Consider the following 6,802-nt stretch of genomic DNA (forward strand, 5'->3'; position numbering starts at 1 on the left):
TTCAAGATTCCAAAATCTGATACAAATCAAATAGTACAAAAAGTAATACAAATCCAACACCTCCTAAAAGTTATACAAGTTTTTTCAAAATAAATAATATATACATGAACTCATCTTCATATAATCTTCTTTTCCTGCATAAAAACATACAAATAAATCAGATCATTTCTAACAAGAAAGATAAATACTTAAATTATAATTCTACTTTGCAATCCTTGCCCAGAACCACTATGCCTGCAAGTTTCAACACCTTCCTCTCCACCTTCCTTTCCACTATCTACAAATATCCTAAACATGTTGCAACCTATTTCACCAGGTTCAATTGTAATTATAAGTATCCTCAATATTATACAACATATTTCACCTCATCAAATTGTAATTACAAGTTTCCTAAATATGATGCAATCTATTTTACTATATCAAATTGTAACTACAAATATCCTAAATATGATATAACCTATTTCACTGCATCAAATCATAGTTACAAAAATCCTATTAGCTTTCAATTTGACATGAAGAGAATGGGATGCCTTATTAAAATTCTTATCATATGAAAATGTCTCCAATGATGAAAACACAAAATCGTCAAGATGAATTAGTTGATACTAGACTTGCATTTAATGCTCATGGTTACTTTGCTGCTAGTAAAACTCTAATCATAATTCATAATTCTAACTCATAATGTAATAGTTGCATATTTCAACAAGTTTGTAAAAAGAATGATGTCCTTATTTAACTCTTCTATTAACTCATCAAAAGAAAATGATAAAAAAATAAATAAATAAAATTGCAAATACAACATGTTCAACTAAGAGTGCGTTACTAAATACTTACTTTTTCGCCGACATAGATTTTTGGCTCACCAACTCTGCTAAAAATAAAATAACAATATTAATTAAAATAAAAAAAATTGAAAGATTCACAATCCATGAATTAATAGTTAAAAACACTAAATATAAGAAGCAAAATTTAAAAATTACCTCAAGCCAATGATAAACTCATCAGTTAAACTCTGACGATCAGGCAAATTCTTATTATACATCCAACTTCTTTCATTCTGCATTTTGCCTGTATTTATATAATTAAATACTATTAAAAATTACTACATATAAATCTTATCAATGAAGACAAATTAACAAAGAGCACCTTATCAAAATAAAGGAACACACTTATATATAAAATATTACTAGATGATATTTTGAAAGGAATAATGCCAGTACTAGCTAGAATGCCACGGGGAAGTTCTACAAGAGTGCTTTATTATACGAGTGTCTCCAACTACACCGAGCTCATAGCAAATTGAGACCTACACAAATAATATTACAAATTTAGTCAGTACCTTAACATAATAAATCAAAAATAAAATTAATTTATATAAGAGTTAAAATAGACATCTATAGCCGCAGCTGCCCCCACAACCATCGGGGGCAGCTGCGGCCACCGGTATGCCCCTGGGGGTAGTCGCGGCCACGATTTACTGCTGGGGGTAGCTGCGACCACTGGTTTGCCTCTGGGGGCAACCGTGGCCATCGGCCACGCAAGGCTAGGCGCGACCATCGAGGCCACGTGAGGCCAAGCGTGGCCACGCACGGCGACGCAAGGCGACGCGGGCAGGGGCCGCAATGCGTGGCCAGGCGTCGCCATGCGCGGCTAGCCGCGACCAAATGAAGAGGGCAGAGGGGAGAGGGCAGAGAAAAGATAAGAGAGGGATTACCTGCGCCGCCGCTGGAGATGGCTACCGCCGCCGAGAACGAGACCGGGTTGAGAAAAGTGGATCTGGATGTGGGAGGAAGGAATTTAGGATTTTTTTTAGAAACAAAAATATTTCGTCGTCATTTTTGTCCCTAATTTTGGGGACGAATCCAAGATTCGTCCTAGAATCTGGGACAAATCCAATATTCGTCCCCAAATCTGGGACGAATTTTGGATTTGTCCCAAAATCTGGAACGAATCCAATATTCGTCCCAGATTTCAAAAAAAAAAAAAAAGAATAATCAATCGGAAGCCCTAAATATCGACCAAGAGATGTTGGAATTTTATAAAACAAGTTTCTATGAATTTCTAATTTTCTCATGATCTTAAAAATATCTTCATCCATAATTTTAACATAATATATTAAGTGTAGTGATTTTTTACCACAAATTATGTCACATTCGTGTTAAAAAAATCACCACACTCAATATATTAGGTTAAAATCCTGGATTAGAATATTTTTATGATCAGGAGAAAAATATGAATGCATAGAAATTTGTTTCATAAAATTCTGAGATCTCTAGATTCATATTTAGAGTTTTTGAATGATTTTTTTTTCTTTTTCTTTTTATTTTAAATCTGGGGCGAATCTTGGATTGATTCGTCTATGATTTTAAAAAATAAAAAAATAAAAAAAAAATAATCGGAGGTCCTAAAAATTGACCTAGAGATGTCAGAATTTCATGAAACAAGTTTCTATGGGTTTCTAATTTTGTACCGATCGTAAATATGTCATCTATAATTTTAACCTAATATATTTAGTGTGGTGATTTTTGAACCCGAATTTGACCTAATTCAAGTTAAAAAAAAATCACGACACTTAATATATTAGTTTAAAATTAAGGGTGAGGGTATATTTATGATCAGGAGAAAATTATAAACTCATAAACTCTTGTTTCATGAAACTGTAGGTCTATATTTTAAATTTTAGACACATATCCATACATACATTGAACATTAACATACTTAATTAATAGTAACTATCTATGTTTCACTAAATGTGGAAATAGAGATATCCGAATTTCATGAAAAAAGTTTTTATGGATTTCTAATTTTCTTTTGATCATTAAAATATCTTCATCAATAATTTTGACCTAATATGTTGAGTGTGGTGATTTTTTAAAATGCATTAGGTCAAATTCGGGTTAAAAAATCACCACACTCAATATATTAGGTTAAAATTCTGAATTATGATATTTTTATGATCAGGAGAAAAATACGAATGCATAGAAACTTATTTCATTAAATTCCGAGATCTCTAGTTCTATATTTAGAGTCTCCGATTCAGCTTTATTTTCTTATTTATTTTTTTGATTCTGGGGTGAATCCTCGATTCGTCTCAGATTTTGGGATGAATTTCTGGATTCATCCCAGGTATTGGGACGAATTCCTGGATTCATCCCAGATTTTGGGACGAATTTATGTGTTTGACCCAGATTTGGGGATGAATCCAGGATTCGTCCCCAAATCGGGAACGAATCCAAGATTCATCCCTAAATCGAGGATGAATCCAATATTCGTCCCAGATTAAAAAAAAAAAAAGAATAATCAATTGAAAACCCTAAATATCGACCTAGAGATGTTAGAATTTCATGAAACAAGTTTCTATGGATTTCTAATTTTCTCATGATCTTAAAAATATCTTCACCCATAATTTTAACATAATATATTGAGTGTGGTGATTTTTTACCACGAATTAGGTTATATTCGTGTTAAAAAAATCACTACACTTAATATATTAGGTTAAAATTCTGTATTGGGATATTTTTATGATCAGGAGGAAAATACGAATGCATAGAAACTTGTTTTATAAAATTCTGAGATCTCTAGGTCCATATTTAGGACTTCCGAATGATTTTTTATTTTTTAATTTTTTTTAAATCTGGGACGATTTAGGGACGAATCCAAGATTCGTCCCCGATTTAAAAAATAATAAATAAAAGAAAAATTAATCGGAGGCCCTAAAAATTGACCTAGAGATTTCAAAATTTCATGAAAAAAGTTTCTATGAGTTCCTAATTTTGTACCGATTGTAAATATGTCCTTATCCATAATTTTAACATAATATATTGAGTGTGGTGATTTTTTAACCCGAATTTTGACCTAATTCAGATTAAAAAAATCATGACACTCAATATATTAGTTTAAAATTAAGGATGAGGGTATATTTATGATCAGGAGAAAATTAGAAACTCATAAACTCTTGTTTCATGAAATTTTGACATCTGTATGTCTATATTTTAAGTTTTAGACACATCCAAACATGCGTTGAACATCAACATACTTAATTAATAGTAAACTATCTATGTTTCACTAAATATGGAAATAGAGATATCCGAATTTCATTAAACAAGTTTCTATGGGTTTCTAATTTTCTCTTGATCATTAAAATATCTTCATCCATAATTTTGACCTAATATGTTCAGTGTGGTGATTTTTAAAAATGCATTATGTCAAATTCGGGTTAAAAAATCACCACACTCAATATATTATGTTAAAATTCTAGATTATGATATTTTTATGATCAAGAGAAAAATACGAACGAATAAAAACTTGTTTCATGAAATTTCGAGATTTCTATGTCTATATTTAGAACCTCCGATTCATTTTTATTTTCTTATTTATTTTTTTGATTCTAGGACGAATCCTGGATTCGTCCTAGATTTTGGGACGAATTCCTGTATTCATCCCAGATTTAATTTTTTTTAAAAAAAAATGAATAATCAATCGGAAGTACTAAATATTGATCTACAGATGTTGAAATTTCATGAAACAAGTTTCTATGCATTCGTATTTTTCTCATGATCATAAAAATATCATAATCCAGAATTTTAACTTAATATATTGAGTGTGGTAATTTTTTACCATGAATTAGGTCACCACAATCAATATATTAAGTTAAAATTATAAATGAGGACATTTTTATGATAAGGAGAACGATACGAACATATAGAAACTTGCTTCATTAAATCCCGATGTCTCTAGGTCTATATTTGAGATTTCCGATTCTTTTTTTTTTTTATTTTTGTTTTTTGGGACAAATCCATAGATTCGTCTCCAAATCTCGGGCGAATCTTGGATTTGTCCCAGAATATAAAAAATTAAAAATAAAAAGAAAACTAAAATCGGAAGGCTCAAATATGGATTTAGAGACATCGGAATTCTTTGAAACAAGTTTTTATATGTTTTTATCGTTCTCCTGGTCGTAAAAATGTCCTCATTTATAATTTTGACCTAATTTATTGAGTGCGACGTTTTTAATCCGAATTACATCAAATTCGGGTTAAAAAATCACCACACTCAAAATAAAAGGTCAAAATTATGGATGAGGACATATTTGAGATGAGGAGAATGATACGAACACATAGAAATTTGTTTCATGAAATTTCGATATCTCTAAGTCCATATTTAAGACTTCCGATTTTTTTTTAAAAAAATGATTTTGGGACGAATCCAAGGAACGAATCCATGGATTCACCCCTTATATTTTTTTTAATATTTTTTAAATTGTTTTAATTTGGGACGAATTCTGGATTTGTTCCAGATTTTGGGATGAATCCTGGATTCGTTCCAGAATCTGAGATGAATTTTGCGACGAAAATAGTTTTCGTTGGGAATTTGCGATAAAAATATTTTGTTGTTAATTTGGGTCAAATTTTGTTTTTGTTGCCAAACTTGTTACGATTTTGGGACAAAAAATATTCCTCCCAAAATTTCATCCCTAAATTATTGTTTTTTTTATAGTGAAACAAAGACATTTGTGTCGTTTCATCCCATGATAAAATTTCAAGAACAAAAATGTGGAGCGGCCTAAGAGGGAGGTAAAGCGAGGAAGTCTATTGTTATGTTTACTTGGGTTAACGGATTTAAAAATCAAGGAATGTTTTTCGTAGAGAAAATTTTTCAGTGTATATTTCACGAGGAAGGACGGATTAATCATTCTTTCCATTGTTTACTTCTTATCAAATAATGAGTGGATGGATTCTTAAATCCATCAACGGATCATATTTTTTGATTTTTTTTAACCTCCCAAAATCGAGTGGGAAGCCCACGCCCATCCTCTGCTCACATGTTGGCACCATCTCCGCCACCTGAGCACCATCTCCACCGCATGTTGGCACCATCTCCGCCACCGCCCTCCTTGTTGTCTTCTCCTCTTAGCCTTTTCTCTCCCCTCCTTCTGTTTTTGTCCGCCTTTAACTAATCCAGCCTACATCTCCTTCCTCTACTCCTCCCTCCACGTCGCTGTCACCAATAGCTTCACGCCTTGTGCTAACAAGTGACTTGAGCAGGTGGGCGGCCTCGCGAATAGGTGGGTGGCCCCGCGCTCGCCCACGAGCAAGTGAGTAGGCGGGCGTCCTCACGCTCGCAGGTAACTCGCCCACGAGTAGGCGGGCGGCCTTGGACTTACCGGCAAGCAAGAGAGTAGGCTGGTTGATCGCAAGTTGGCTGGCAGCCTCACACTCACCCGTGAGCAGGCGGGCGACCACGAGCAGGCGGACGTCTGGGGCGCTCGCCCGACAGCAGACGGTGGCCGGTGGAGCTCGCCCATGAGCAGGCGGTGGCCATGGGAGATTGTCTGTGAGTAGGCGACCGGTGGAGCTCGCCCATGAGCAAGCGGTGGCCGGGGGCGCTTGTCCGCGAGTAGGCGGCCAGGGGCGCTCACCCGCGAGTAGGCGACTGGGGGAGCTCGCCTATAAGCAGGTGACCGGGAGCGCTCACCCTTTTTTTTTTGTTTTTCTTTTCTTTTTCCTTTTTGCTGTTGTCTTTCTCTTCCTTTGTTTTGAGGGATTTTTTTCTACCGGAATTCTTTTCCTTTCTCTTTCCATGTCTTGGAGTAAGCAAAGCATAAGTGACAAGTGTTTGGTCCCTTTGGATGAGTCTAGTGGCTAGCGTATGAGGTGTTGTCACAATGAGGTCTAGGATTCGAATCTCGGCAAAGTCGAGGTAAATACTTCCCTTATGTGTTAGTCAGTATTCCAAAGACTAGTAGCCGTTTGTGATTTACTTTCTCCGTGTTGGCCTTGGGATAGGTTGGTAGGGGCGCTGG

The sequence above is a fragment of the Zingiber officinale genome, chromosome 5B, assembly GCF_018446385.1.
Source record: "Zingiber officinale cultivar Zhangliang chromosome 5B, Zo_v1.1, whole genome shotgun sequence".
Taxonomy (NCBI): domain Eukaryota; kingdom Viridiplantae; phylum Streptophyta; class Magnoliopsida; order Zingiberales; family Zingiberaceae; genus Zingiber; species Zingiber officinale.